We start from the raw sequence: 15,696 nt of genomic DNA, 5'->3' as shown, positions 1-15,696 counted from the left end.
TTTAATGACTGATCATTCCTTACTCCTTGATTCGACCCCTCCTTTCTGTTTCTCCACTGGAAGACTTGGAAGAAAAAAATGAAGACTTACTTTACAAAGACTCTAGTTGCAGGGACTGTGACATTTGTGAACGGTAATTGCTGTATGTAAATGAAAATCCATTTAAAATGTGTTTGATTTACATGCTTACACAGCATACACTTCTATTTCTTCATCCATGGAGAACTTGGAAGGGAGGGTGAAGGAAAGACCGGAGGACAAATAATTACTGTTAGTCCAATTTTCTTCTCTTGCTACTTTTATGTTGATGACTTATTTTCAATACTAGTAATAAAGAGCCTACCATGAAAGATTAATATAGCTTTCTGTACTCTAAGGACAGTTTTGCTCTGTTTGTCTTAACAGTAGAATATTGAGAGTAGCTGTCTAAATGTTCTTGACTTAGCATCCTGAAAGCAGTACTTCTCTGCTCTTGCTTTTTTGTTCAGAGAGGTAATGGGATAGTCATGCTTTGGTAAACCATTGGTACGAGTACCAAGTTTTGCACCAACCTTAATGAGTTATAAAGAAGTTTTTTTTTAAATAAAGTTATCATTAGATTAAAAAATAGTCTGCTATTATTAGGGTAGTGTTTAGGCAACAAGTATAAAAATTTCTGATTCAAATTTCTGAACAGTGTTAAAAAATCTGTTGCTGTCAAGAGATGTACGGAATCTGTTTTTAAAAGGTGTGTATTACAAAAGTAGGAGGGTGGTCTGTGATTAATCACACTGGTGATTATTGGCCCTTTACATAGGCTCTTATGAAAATGGCTCAGTTCCAGTGCTAAATATGACCATATCTCTTACAATGAATCATACAAAGCTTGCAAAATCAAGTTTCCCTCTGGTTTTGGTACGTGTAGACTGGGCTGATGGGGGAGCAAGGAAAGAGTTTCCAGAATGGGCTTTGAACCCAAGGTTAACAAGTCTTTGGAGGACTGTAGTTGTTCCTGACTGTGTTGGCTATTACTGCGGGGGTGTGATGGAGAGCAGGTGAAAAGGGAAGGAGTCAGTGATTACAGTGGATCTGGGATCAGGGCAAAGTACTTAAAGAATAGGTTAAAATTCTCTTAAATAATTTGTCTTGGAGTGTGTTTTTTGATTATGGAAATGCTGATGAATGCTCTGTAGCAGCCATCTGGGAGAATCTTAAGAAAGTAAGTTTGTTAAATCAACTGTCACAATATGTATTCTTTTCACGTACAAAAGACTCTACTCTTAAGTTATCCCTTATGAATGCCTGACAGGAGTTAAGTGTTTAATTTAATTCCTTGGAGATGGCCACCCTAGACTGTTGAAATGGATACGTCATGTCAGGAAATCTATCCAAGTTGATTTGGGTTTGTAATTAAATCTGAAAAAAATTTGTTTGTAAAACTTTATGTAACTCAAAGATCCAGAAAAGGAGGTGCAGCTGTAGATGTTGGGAAAGCTCAAAAATCTTAAGGTTACATCATTAGTGTCTGCTTGTTACCTGGTAATCGGCCCCTTCATTGTATAGGGGGGATTCTTCAGGTAGAGGAATCATCATAGGGATGCTGAAAGTCAAGGAGCTTTGTAGAATTACCTCAATTTTATAAATGGATTCCAGTTGAACTCTCGGTCAATAAATGCATTTTCTAACATTTATTTTATGGAGCTTTGTGTCCTGAATCTTAATGAGTATTCTTTATCTGGTATCCTACTTTGATAAACTGTTAAACGGCAAAGATGTGGAGTGACTCTTGCAGGTGAACTGTGTTGCTGCTCTGGCTGTTGCAGCTCTGAGCTGTAGGCTGACAGTTTTCTCTGTTGACGTGCTTAATTTTACCATCGTTCATTTGTGTGAACCACTTTCTCCTCCCTTCCCAACCTATTTTAGAGCTGTTACCGTTATGACACTTTCGCATCTCTTGGTGACTGTGGGTCTCTTCTGCTGCTGCTCAAGCACAGTAGAGTTGGAAGGGGCTTCCTAGCATCATCCTATGCTTACTGTCTTAAATCTTAAGTGCACCTTTTAATCATCAAGGCAGCTGGAGACACTTGAAGCCCCTACCTGCTCTCTGAACAACTTTAAGCTCAGTAGTAAAGACCTATGCTAACTATGATGTCAGTGTGCTGAACTATATCCTGGTTTTCTTTGCAGAGCTTCTAAGAGTTGGTACAGAAGCTGCTGACACAGGCAGAGAAAAACGTACAGTAGCAAGGAAGTGGATCTAAGAGGAGAAAATGTAAGGGAGTTCTGAAATGTTCAGTGTAGGCTGATTCCTGCAGGGCAGGAAGCAGCTAGCAATGAGTGGGGCTGCAAGCGGCTTGAAAATTCATGAGCAGTCTGGATGCTGCTGGAATCTACAAATTGAGATAAGTCAGCAGAGGTGGCTTTCTGTGCACCCTTAAGGCTGTTTGCTCGTTGTTTTAGACCTAGCACATCTTTTATAAAGGAAAAAAAAGATATTATCTCTCTGTTCAAGGTAAGTTAACGGCTGACTCGTTTTTCCACAGTACTGTAGTGTGAAACCAGTTGGATTCTACCTACCACAGTAAGTCCTGCGATGCTGCAGGAACGAGCCCTAGCAGCTGAAACGTAGCCCTGAGGAAAGGTGGAGTACGGACACACCTCCTTGAATGTGGCATCTAGGGAAGCCAACACTGCCACAATACCTTGTGGCTGCAGCAGATGAGAAACAGAAGTTTATGTGGCTCTTGGGACGAGACCTTTTATCACTGCCAGTGAATGATACTTGTATGTGAGACAAAAAAAGGGCCAAAAATGTGCCTTATCATCTCTGCCCAGTAATCTTTGCTCTGCTAATGAAAGAACCTCTCCACTGCTCTGTCCCGTTGGCTGGCTATGTGCCAGCGTAAGAAATTGAGAGGAGCCTGAGGCAAGTCCAGTCCCAATGGAGTTGATCCATCAAGGGACTTCACAGGGTAAGTGAAAAATCCTTTCCTGCGTTCAGAGTGAGCGATTAGAGAAGTGTGGCCCTCAGGAGCGCTAGCTGATACTGCTCAGTGACTGGGATGCAAGAAAGATGTTGGCATTAATGAAGGACTGTTGGCACATACACTTGGGTTTGTCAGCGGATCCTCAAGAACAACCAAAACAATCTGCAATAGCACAACACACCTCCTCGCCTGGCCTGAAGGGCAAAGCTGTGTATTCTGTGCATAATCCGGCCATAAACATTCTTTTCTTAAACTCACATATTTGCCTGACTTGAGATTGTCAGTGGTGAGAACCTTTTTATATCCTGTTTTACTATGTATAATTAGTTGGAAAGGGATCTCTTGGTTACGGAGCCAGTTCACGTGTTCAACCTCTCAAAAGTAGCTTTTGAAGTAGGCGTTAGTCACTTCTAAAGCTGAAATTTGCACTGTTATGTGGCTTAGTGGGCTGTATGTGAAGAGGTGACCACCATACCCAGGAGCAGTGGGGGAGTTGAAGAGTGCAATCCTGACAAGACGCTAGCAGTTCAAGCTCCTTAATAAATACCGTGAACCCAAAGGCAGAGTGCAGTTAGCTAGAGGTGCACAGGTTCAGGCTTTGTCTGGTGATCAGGAGGCCTTTTTCCAGCACTGAAAGGGCTTTAAATGCTTGCCAAATCCTTATTGCCTTTTATCTTTAAAAAAAAAAAATTAAAAGTCTAAATACTGTTCTGAGATGCTATGGAGCCATGCAAATACCTGTGATATCTAGTCACAAGTCTCCCAGGGCCAGATTCCTACGCAGGTCTCAAACTACATGGAAGAGGAAAACAGATTGCATACTAGTGACAGCTTTCAATAATCTTTAAATAATTTAAGAGGAAAAGAACCACTTTTCAGCAAAGATTTACAAAATCATAACTTGCAGGTTCTACAATTTCTTGATTGTAATTGAAAAAGCAAGTTTTCAGTTATTTACTCAATCTGTTAGTTGGTATTCCTTTTCAGATGTATTTCCATCTCGTTTCACTTGCCGAATACTTGGTGAGCTGCTACTCTCTAATAATTCCTTGTAGAGTCAGTGAGATACTCTGCTTTTGTTCAGGACCAAATAGTTGGAGTTCTGCAAAAGCACTGGGTTCGGTTACCACTTGCAGTTAGCATCTTGGGGTGATTGGACAGGTTGCGTGAGTTGATTGACCTGGCGTAACGTTTGAAATTCACCAAAAGGTAGAGATTTCCAGAGATGAGCTTAGGTATGGGAATGGGTTCGTGCACCTTTAGGGAAAGTAGGTAAGAAAATTGCATGTCTACAGTAGTGAGAGGTAGAAGAGAGGACTCCGGGAGAGAGTGTTTCTGTCAGCCAAAACTGCAAATCCCTTCCTTGAAAACACAGGAATAGAGTTGTAAAAGGCTCTTAAGATGGTGGCACACTTAGCATGGTCAAAATAACAAATGCTGGTTGGAGCATTTGGGGGTCATGTAAAGCATCGTGTGTGAGGGAAACCAGAGGTGTCGAAGTTAAAAATTGGTAATCTAGGGAAGAGGAATGAAAATTCATAAAATACTGATTTTTTTTTTCTTGCTGTATTGCTTACATTTTTATTTTTCATTAACGGCACAGAAATGTAAGGTGAACTACATAACTAAAGTCATATCTTTTACGTATTTGACTAACATAATAGGTGAGTTCAGGCTGAAGCATCGCTCCCTGCATGCAGAGCCTCACAGTGTTGCAGCTTGAGGTCTGAATGTAGTGCAGACAGACCCAGCACTGCCTCGCTGCAAAGACTGGAGCACAACCAGGGCCTGTGCTGGCAGTGAAGTCTTGTCTTTTTTGATTGCGGAATAAATTGCTAATTACATTTTATATATCTGCTGAAGGATGACTTCTTTGCCACAAAGTCATTGGTCTTCTGGGGAAAGAATCAATGCCTTTAAATGTCTATCAGTCAACCTGCAAACTTTAGAGCAAACAGGTTGTTATATTTTTACCCTGTGCATTATTTGGAAGGCAGTAGATTTTGTGCTTTGTTCAACCGCACCCAAATGGCTAATATTACTCTACACGCTCTCAGCTATCATGAATAAAAGTGTTGGACATCTTCAAGCCTTAAGTATTCTCAGCTTCTCTGAATTCAATACACGTTGTATTATGGAATTTGGTCATTCTAGTCTGAAATGTTTCCAGTCATCAGATGTAATCGTCTTGTGTTTGTATAATAGGATCTAGTAAATACTGCCAGAATTTTTTATGCATCTATGAAAAATATGTAAGCAATAAAATATAACTTGAATTACAGGTAAATAGCTTTTTTTACTGAAGGTTGGGAATCCTGTTTCTAATATCGTCAGGGGTGTAACAGAATGACTCAAACTGTTTTAATTGCTTAATTCCAATCCATATACTCTGGACCGGCATGCCTTTTATGTACAGTGTTGTGTGTTATCAACGTCCCAGTAACCTCACGCACTATAATATGACAGCGCTATAGCAACTGTAGCATGCAGTCAGTAAAGAATAAAAGGCATTTGGCAGCATTTCTAAACTAAAATGGAGTTGTAAATAACTAAGATACAGATACTGAACAAATAAATAGAAATTACTGACAAATAGTGTCTCCTTTTTGAGTAAGGAGCTGAATGGCATCATCAGTTGCTGCAGTTTGGAGCTGGCATTCTAGGGTGATGCAGCCACCACAAGGGTTAGGGGACTTTTGAACTCTGTAGTTCTGAATTTGCTAGAAGTAAGGAAAACAGCTTTTTATGGAGGTATTCCACACTAATAATTCAGAAATGGATTGATGTCTGCTTAAAAAGAATAAAACTGAAAGTGCTCCAATTACAGGGTGCTCTGAATCTCTTTTTCAGATGTCATTGCCACCAAAGCTAATGCTCCCAGAGGAAAACCTAAGTGCAGTGCTGCAAAGATGCATCAGAGCTGGGTTGAGTTGCAAACAGTGCCTTAAAAATTGTGTTTTTATGAACTGCATATAGGTTTCATGTTCCCATTAATTTAAGTTTTTCCTCTTGAATATATGTTGATTCAGAAACCAGGGGGAGGGGTGAGAAAAAAACTTGTAATACAAGTTTCTTAGTAATACCAGTTTGTTTTCTTTTCCTCCTCGTATCCATGCTTTCCTGGTTAGGAGAGCTGCTGTTTTGAAACAGTGTGATATCATTAGCAATTATTTGGGATCGATGTAAGGTGTGTGCAGTTTTTTCTAGCAATGGAGTTGCTACTTTTTCTAGCGTTGTAGAAAGGTAATTGAAGTGCTTGAGAGAGGGCAGAAGTCAGAAAGATCTCACCTCTGTGATGGCTTGCTTTTGAGAAAAGGATTTAGATGCACACAGCATTGAGGAAAATCGGAGTAGATTTGTTTCACAGCCATTGTAGTTTCAGCCTAGGGATTATGCTGTGGTGCAGCTGAAACATCACTGAACTGTTAATTTAACTGGTACCTTCAAAATCTGCAGCACATCTTCCTTTGGCTGTCTTTAGTCTTAAAATAGCTTCAGAAAAGGCAGAGAATGACTGTTTGACCATAGTCTTTTTGGGCTTAAATCCATCTTTACAGGTAGACACAGAGACATGGGCTCATTTTCTTCCTCCAGGCTTCAAAAAAACTTCTCCCTCAGCAGCCTCTCATTTGCCTGTTGACCAAGACTATCCACTTGTACCGCAAGCCTGAGCTGGATTTTGAGGCAGGAGCAAGGCACTTCAGTTTCTCCAACCTATTTAATTTTTCACCTGCTTTGTTTTCGCTAGCTGGTTTGATGATCAAAGAGCCCAGACTGCCAGGAGATGGGAATAACCTTCAACCTCTTTGTGACCGGGCCTGGGTGTATACAAACAACTGCCTTGTGAAGCAAGCCTTGGCCCTTCCTAACAAAAGCTGAGGCCTCCAGATACCTGATTAAATGATAAATGTGAAAAATGTTTTCCTTCCTTCGTGAATTTTTACATCCTTTCTCATGTATATTCATTACATAACTTATATTTTCTTGAAATAAGCTTTATTTGCCCCATACTATTGAGGCAACAATTCCAACTTAACCAATACAAGAACCTAAAATCTGAAAGTATAGAATAGTTCAGGTTGGAAGGGACCTCTACAGGTCATTAGTCCAACCCCCCCGCAGGAGCAGGGACATCTTCAACGAGACCAGGCTGCTTTGGGGCCCCATCCAACCTCACCTTGAATGGCCCAGGGATGGGGCCTCCCCTACGTCCCTGGGCAACCTGTTCCAGTATTTCACTGCCCTCATAGAAAATTTCTTCCTTATATCCAATCTAAATCCCTCCTCCCTTAGTTTAAAACCTTTATTCCTTGTCCTGTCACCATAGGTCATGCTAAAAATACTGCTCCCAGCATTCCTGTAGGTCCCCTTTAAGTACTGGAAGGCTTCTATAACATCTCCCTAGAGCCTTCTTTTCTCCAGGCTGAACAATCCCAACTCTCTCAGCTTTGCTGCTGTTGCAGCTGAAGTTCCCCATGAGCTGCAGTAGGAAATAATTGTAATTGTCCTGCCATACTGAGCTCGTTGGCTTTTTCTCTTGAGACTGCCACCATCCAGCAGTTAGAAACTGTATAGCCAAGTTCAACAAAGCCTGGTTTGTCAGCTGCAGAGACTAAACCTGTAAGTCTGAATGCATTTTCATTTAAGCTAAAAAGCCTTTTTCTCGGTAAAAGACACTTTTTAGGTGAGCTAAAAAGCATGTTAAAGCCCCAGCTAACTTTGTATTATAAACTTAGATTCTGTGCTGTAGCTGCTGGATGGAGGGGGCAGAGGTTGTCTGACCTCACCTGAAAAACAGTATTATGTCAAGGATGCTCAAGATGAATTCTGGTTTCTGCATCCCGACTTTGTTGGCACAGCATCCATTCCCTGAGCTACGAGTGAGGCAGATTTTCTTAGCATTTCTGTTGCTTTGAATTTTTGTAACTAAACAAAAGCAGATGCACACCTTTCTGTTACAACATTTAATATTTTTGCTGCTGATCATTAGCATCTTTATTCACAGAATCACTAGGCTGCAGAAGACCTTTGAGATCATCAACTCCAACCGTACCTGTCCACTGCTGAGTCATATCCCCAAGCACCTTGTCTACCTGCCTTTTAAACACCTCCAGTTATGGGGACCCAACCACCTGCCTGGGCAGCCTCTGCCAGTGCCCGATAACCCTTTGGGTGAAGAAATTTTTCTTAATGTCCAGTCTGAACCTGCCCTGGCACAGCTTGAAGCCATTCCCTCTTGTCCTATCACTTAGGAGAAGAGACCAACATCCACCTATCTACACCCTCTTTCCAGGCAGTTGTAGTTATGAGACTGCTGGTGCCTGAGGTCTCTCTGTCTGATGATCTTTCTACTTTCACACATACTCTAACCTTATCAGATAACAGAAGACAGAAATTGGATTGGCTGGTTTATGTGTCAGCTCTTCCCCTAAACTGCTTTTGTTTTATGCGTGATCTCAGTGTTTAGTAGCAAAGAAAACTCCTGAAGGGTGAGCAGAGAGCTTGCAGGGAGAGCAGAGCATCTAACGTGATGCTAAGGATGAATTGCCCTTTTCATGTCAGCAATTTGCCATTGTCACCTGCTTGATGGTAAATGTCACAGGAGTCTTATTTGGTGCCAAAATTACACAGCTTCATTTCTCAGCTATCAAAATATTCCCAAAAGCTTTTTTGTCACTTCTTATGAACTTGAGATTTGACTGGTTTTGTTGGCTTTTTGAGACACAGAGGAAATAAAAAGCCAGTGCCACAACAATTTACAAAAATGTACTTAATTTAACTAAGTCCAGACTGCTGAACTAAGCAGTTCCTAAAGTGTCCATTTTGTCTGATCCAGAACCATCCTCCAACCTCAAACATGATCTGGAGCCCTGTCTAGAACCTCCTTCTTATACGCTTGGGGGGAATGCTAGTTGGGGAACAGCCCTCACCTTAAACTCCATCCTTCAGGCTACAAAGAGTGCAGCACTTTTCTCTGTATTTCAATCAGGAATTGTCTATGTACAATCAGAGATTACTTCTCAATTAATGTTTTGACCATGCTGCATACTACAGCCTTTTACAATAGCAGGATACCAACAGAGGGGGCCCTTGAGGCTGCTCTTGAGAATGACACTTGTCTGAAGCTACATGAAGCTTACATATATGTTATTTATGTTCTGAGCATTCTGAGGCTGTTGGAGCAAGGTGAGTCTTAAGGGATCAGTTTTGTATTCTGGCTTTCTGCTTTGGCTTTGACTATTCCATTTCTTCTCTTTCTCTCACAGTACTTAAATACTGGTTATGCAGTGACATTCTTTTCTGTTGATGCCTCTAATACCCTTCTTCCATAGCATGGCATTTCCTTTGTGTGTATATATTTATATTGTGTGGTTTGGGGTTAGAGGGATTCATATGGCTTTGTACAAAGAAAGAGTCTTCACCTCAGAGTTTATACGATCTGGCAATGGCTTTTCCACCAGCATATATGGTAATATATATGATATATATATCATATGACTTTCATGGTCTCTCTCTTTTTTTTTTATGTATTCTGGTTTTTTTTTTAATGTATTCTGATATTACAGAGTTACTGAGCTTCCAAGGCAGTAGATGAGGTGTCCTACTCAGTTCAGGGAAGAGGCTGGGATTTTCTGGTAAGCCTTATCAAACAAGACTGGTTCTGAGCCTCTAGATATGAAGCTACTTTGCAAATCCTCATTAAGGTCACATTGATTATGGCAATCAGTAATTAAGTTGATGTTCAAGAAGACCGGCACCTCATCATATTTCACTGGCACTTTATTAGCAATCAAATACTTGTGTTAACTCTCTACAGCCAGAATCCCACCATATCAGGATCTTCTTCAGCTTTATCCAAATACAGCGATCATAGAATAACCAGGCTGGAAAAGACCTCTGAGACCATGGAGTCCAACCATACCTATCTACCACTAAACCATATCCTTAAGTACCTCATCTACCAGTCTTTTAAATACCTCCAGGGACAGTGGGCAGCCTCTGCCACTGCCTGATGACCCTTTCAGTGAAATATTTTTTCCTAATGACCACTCTGAATCTGCCCTGGCACAGCTTGAGGCTATTGCCCCTTCTCCTATCACCTGTCACATGGGAAAAGAGACCAGCACCCACCTCTCTACAACCTCCTTTCAGGTAGTTGTAGGCAATTATATGGTTTCCCCTCAGCCTTCTCTTCTCCAGGCTAAATAATGAACGGAAAAATAGTCTGGAGGGGGGAGGAGGCAGCAAATTTGGACTGAGCTGCTTAGCATAGTGATCTTTGCCATTAAATAACCTAAATAATACCTGACAAGACCTAGGACACAATAGGACAAACACCCAAGTGTTTACTCCACTATCAAGAATGAAATTTAGAAGTAAATGCTTATTAAATACCCCCCAAGAATGCTCAAACTGGAGTGTTACTCACATGACTCACATGAGCAAATAATCATTTGCTGTGAAATCACCCAACAATGGCAGCAGCTGGAAAAAATCGCAAGGCAGTTCCACTCCAGATACAATGACCGATATTGTGTTATGTCATGGGAAACATGTAAAAGAGCTGGAGCCAATGAAGAGGAAAAATAAGGTCTGTGGGAACAGAGCTATTACTTGTAATGGCACAGGGGAGGAGAGTGTTTGTACTCTGCTAGCTTCAGCAAAAATATGATGGGGGAGTTAAGAGAAGATGTTCCTACATATGACCCCTGTTGCTAAAGACACATGATTTTGTCTAAAAAGAAAAAAATCTGAATTAAGGAATTTCCAAGATCTCGAGCTATAATGGCTTCAGGGAATGGCCATCTGCATGGGAAGCAGAGACACACGAGCACCACCGAGAAAGAAAGGGTGGAAGTGTCTGAGAGTTGAAGAAAGGGTTGTACCTGTTTGGCAAAGTGTCAGAGAAAATAAAGGGTGGATCTGTCCTCCTTGATGATGTGCAGCTGCTGGGACAACAGGAACAGCTCCTCACAGCCAAGCATTATTGGTCAGTGCTGTTCTTCATTTTCAGAAGAAGTCCTGGCGTAAGGATTGGGTATTTTAATACCTATTTATTATAATTCCTATGTTTAAAATGGCTAATTCCTTACCAGCAGGTCCTGATTTCTGAGTGCATGCATCTGTGCTCAAAATTTTAGTTTCTTTTCCTGAATTTAAGCTAAGGTAGAATACTACAGTTCAAATGCTTCTGCTAGATTTAGGGGGGCATTTTCAAGTGCCTGTTATTCTGCAGAATCAACAATGTTGTGTTGAACTGCATTCTGGTCTCTACACTGCCCCCACGGTTGTTAATTGGGATATTTCCAGCTGTGGGATTGCTGTTGCTAACTAAGGTTGATTGCTGCTGATAGCAGTGGGGTTCCCAGAACAGAAAGGGGTGATCTCCAGAGGTAGAGTTAATGTTTAGGACTATGAGTTAATGTTTAGGAGTTAATGTTTAGGAAAAGCTGTCTCTGAGTTTGTGAAACGAACAAATCATAGAAAGATTGATGCAAAAAGCATGATGCCTTACAATGCTCTTATAAATCCCCTTTGCAGAACAACTGCACAGTAAGCAGTAGTAAAACTGCATGAAAAAAAGAGGCTATTCAAATGTATGACTTCATTCTTACAAGAAAAGTTAACGTCATAATAGCTTAATAGTATTTTATCTTATAAGGTGCATTTGACAGTGTTATGGCCCACTCCTGATACCAGTAGTGTTAGGGTCCACCCTGACCTGCACAGGTGAAGAGGGAGGGTAAGAAGGTTTCTTTTGATATCTGTGTGGCAGATCAGAGACCAACAAATCTCCCAGGTTAAATTCAAATGCAGTATTTATTTTGGGGTCAGCCAAAATCACAAAATATACTCAGGTGCACTCTGAGTTGCAGCTTCCCTAAGTTGCAAAACCAGATCCCAATCTGTTCAGACCACAATCTGATACCTTGAACACAGTCAAGGTCGCTGAACAAACTGCAACAATACACCATAGTGCCAATGAAAAGAAGGTACAGTAAGATACGTCAGAGAAAGAAATAGCAAGGGAAAAAGAAAAATTATCACTACTCCAGTGGGGCACAGCAGTTCCTCAAGAAAACATGGTCCATCCAGCAGCAGGTCCTTCAGCAGGAATTCTTCAGGAACATGTGATCTGACAGTTGCTCTTCAAGCCAGTCCTTCCCCAGGCTGGTTCCATTGGGTGGTGGGAATGCCTGTGCACTGTGCTTCTCGGCAGGCACTATTTATAGGGCAAGTCTATGCCATATTAGGTGGGAGGGGAGCACTGCCTGCTTCTCCACCTGCCCCTCTCATTGTTAACCAGGAGCCACAGAAAAACCCCTTCGGCGCACAGAGCCCTGCACTCAATGTTTGAGACATGACACGTACAAGTAAGGAAGTCAACCTTTACAGATAGGATCCAGAAATACATGGTCTGATGTTTAAACGTAAGTGATTGTTTACAGCTCTGTCTGTCTGTGTTGGCGGGTTTTCGTGACACAGTCTACGTATTGCCAAAGAGAAGAGGGTTAAAAAACAAGGGCTGGAGAAATTGTGGACACATCAGTCTGGCTTTAATCCTCAAAAGGTACTGAAATTATTAAAATGTGCTATTGTAAGTATCAAAAAGTAATTTCATTTTAAAAGAAGAAAAAGAAAAAAAAAAGCTATAGTGGATTTGAAAAGAAAAACCTATCATAGGATCATCGAGTCCAACCATTCCTATCAAACATAAACCATGTCCCTCAGCACCTCGTCCACCAGTCCCTTAAACATCTCCAGGGAAGGTGACTCAGCCACCTCCCTGGGCAGCCTGTTCCAGTGCCCAATGACCCTTTCTGTGAAAATTTTTTTCCTTATGTCCAGCCTGAATGTCCCCTGGCAGAGCTTGAGGCCATTCCCTCTTGTCCTGTTCCCTGTCACTTGGGAGAAGAGGCCAGCTCCCTCCTCTCCACAACCTCCTTTCAGGTAGTTCTAGAGAGTAATAAGGTCTCCCCTCAGCCTCCTCTTCTCAAGGCTAAACAACCCCAGTTTTCTCAGCTGCTCCTTATAAGACTTGTTCTCTCTTGTATCCAAACAATTTCCTTGAATTGAGGTAATTTGCTTAATTGAGAAGGAGGAAGAGCTCAAGGCTGTGTCTTAACTTTAATGACTCTGTGAATGTCCCACAAGACCCATAAGGGAGGAGAAAGGGTAGCCTGGAGCTCACTCCTGTTATGGTAACGGCTCAGACTGGAAGAAAGGAAGACGATACTTGCAAGGAGTATTTCTTTCCCTGCCCAGAGAGGGAAGACATGCTGTCAATGGAATCCAGATGAACATCTGTTGTTCAGATGCTCATTTTCCTTCGGTCGTTTTAAATAAATGACTGAGAGTTCAGAACAAGTCAGGTAAATTGAAGGAATGGCCTTAAATCTAAATATGACATTTGGTGTAGATGAACTGCGGAATACTTGAGTGCAGGAGAAACAGATATGGCTGTGTTACATTCACGGGAACAGGTGACACGGGTGTTAGTTGAGTACGATGACGTGGGAAAAATGGAGATAGTAAGCTGGGTGTCACACCTGAAGGGAGCCCATAATTGTTGAAAAATAAAGCAAAACCAGTGTGAAATAGTTTTTATTAGAGTATCTAATCCTTTTGTTTTCATTCAAAACTGAAGCTTTGCTTGCATGAGGACTGAAAGATTTAACTTTTTAAAAGAAGTTTTTCATATTTGTGTTAATTTTTCTTAGCAAATTACATCAAGGATATCACACGAATCTTGTGGTCATTCCTCTCATTACATCAGCATCAGCATTTTCTTAGTATAGCAAAGCAATTTAACTCTTGATAAGCTTTTCATCCATAAATCTTAACTCTTACTTAACTTAAGTGCACAATTACAATGGCTTCTGCTTTTTTCAAGAGCAGAAAAGATGCAGATGTCTGATCTTCATATTTCTGGGCAGCAAGACATACTCGATGTGTTTAGTCTGCTTTGCCTATGGACCAAAATTTATATTGAGCATGCACAAATACTAGGTTGTGTTACAAAAGGAGCAGTTAAAATGTGAAGTGATGATGCAAAGAGATGATCAAGTACCAATAGTCAGCAGGGAGAAAGGAGGTCTGCAACCTGCTGCTTCAGGCCTGACAAATGTACAGATAGTGCAAATTAGTGATGGTTTTACTTCAGTGCGTTCATTCTTCTAATTATTAAAATCCTACATTAAAGGATTCCTGTATTTCTTTTGGTTTTACTCCAGTAACTGAATGGCTCTTGATCTCATCCCTTGGCGATATGTTCAGGTAAAATTTCATGAAAAGCAAAAATAATCATCTTTCAAATAATCAAACAGTGAAAAAAATACATTTTAGCTTGTAATAAAAATCTGTCAGTGACACTTACGTCATTCTAAGGGCTGACCCCAAAACCTGCTGCTAAAATTGCAAGGAGAAAAAAAAGAGAAAAGGAAATCTTAGTTCTGTGGTTTGAGTTATGTTATTTCCTGGCATGAGGCAACATTTCCGTGTGCTGTAAACATAGAGTTAATCTAAGTTCACAGAAAATTTCCCTGTGGAGACCTGCTAATCCCACCAATGTGTTCAAAACAGAGACATACAAGTGTCATCCCATCGCCAGTGGAGTCTGAGGCTGGTAGAGCAAAAGAAGTCTTTGGGGAATTAGTAAAGCTAAAGTTGTTGCTGATAGGAGCCTGGAAATATTATTTGTTTAGCTGAATGTTGGTGCTAATACACAGGGGTATGTGTTGGGGCTGAGGACGCAGCAGCTCCCCTTGCTGCAGAACTGATGCTGTCTGCATGCTCCCTGAATGTCTGCTATGCCCACAGAGGGACAGAGAATTCCCTTAGGAGTGGCGCCGAGATAGCCTCTTTTTCCAAATGTGATTGGAAGAAATTCCAAACTCGTGGGAACAGGAGAAAGACAGGAGTGTTAATTCCCAAGGGTAGTGCTGATTGTTCGAAAGGAAACCTACAGCTTCAGGAGTGATTGGCACCATCTCAGTTTTCATACCTGGGTTAAACCTTCAATTCTAAACCTCCATCTTAGGCAACAATTGATGGAGAGAAACCAGCATCACCAGAGGATGAAGGCTTCATCTCTCTCAGGCTGTGACTCAACAATACGGAGCTGTTGAGGCCATAGTTTTTCAAGGAGCTCTTTCTTTTGGCTCATTTTCTCCCAAGGAATTTGTTTCAGTTCCCTGACTGCTGCACAGCTGATGGTTTCAGTACTATTATGAATATGTTTTGATAATCCAGCTTGAGATCAGTTAGATCCGGAAGAGAGACTCATTAAACAAGGAGTGGGCTCTTGTGGATCGACCTCCTTCCTCAAGGACATAATGAGTGGAGAAGTTCCCTTCAGAGAATCCCAAGATCTCAGTGGAGACTTCCCTGTCTCTCTTGAGAGCAGAGTGGTTTTCTCCTGTGTCCTCTATTTCTTTCAGAAACTGGTGGGCTCCCTTAGTTCATAGGATGTTCAGGAACTGTGTCATGTCAAGATTTTTTGTTTAAGGGTCTGGTTTTTTTCCTATTCCCCCTTCTACGTAAAGCCATTATAGGTGTTTTCTTGCTTTCCTGTGCCCACCACAACAGCGGTCTTCAGAAAGCAGCGATACCTGAATAATTGTTCTGCGATTTGAAGGTTGACCTCTATGTCATTCTACTTTTCTTATCATGCATGAGCCACTGTACTTCACCTCCCTTCCATTACCTTTATGGCACGTTGTAACCAAAA

At 41.2% G+C, this 15,696-nt stretch overlaps 1 protein-coding gene across 1 annotated transcript in view; it reads right to left on the bottom strand.

Moving 5' to 3' along the window:
• CNIH3 (cornichon family AMPA receptor auxiliary protein 3) overlaps window positions 1–15,696 on the bottom strand; it is a 199,241-nt gene that overhangs the window by 37,560 nt on the left and 145,985 nt on the right. The gene's annotated exons all lie outside the window — the stretch shown is intronic.

Source organism: Phaenicophaeus curvirostris, chromosome 2 (assembly GCF_032191515.1).
Source record: "Phaenicophaeus curvirostris isolate KB17595 chromosome 2, BPBGC_Pcur_1.0, whole genome shotgun sequence".
NCBI classification, from domain to species: Eukaryota; Metazoa; Chordata; class Aves; order Cuculiformes; family Cuculidae; genus Phaenicophaeus; species Phaenicophaeus curvirostris.
The sequence above is the reverse complement of the archived record's forward strand: the minus strand, read 5'-3'. Positions and strand labels throughout refer to the sequence as shown.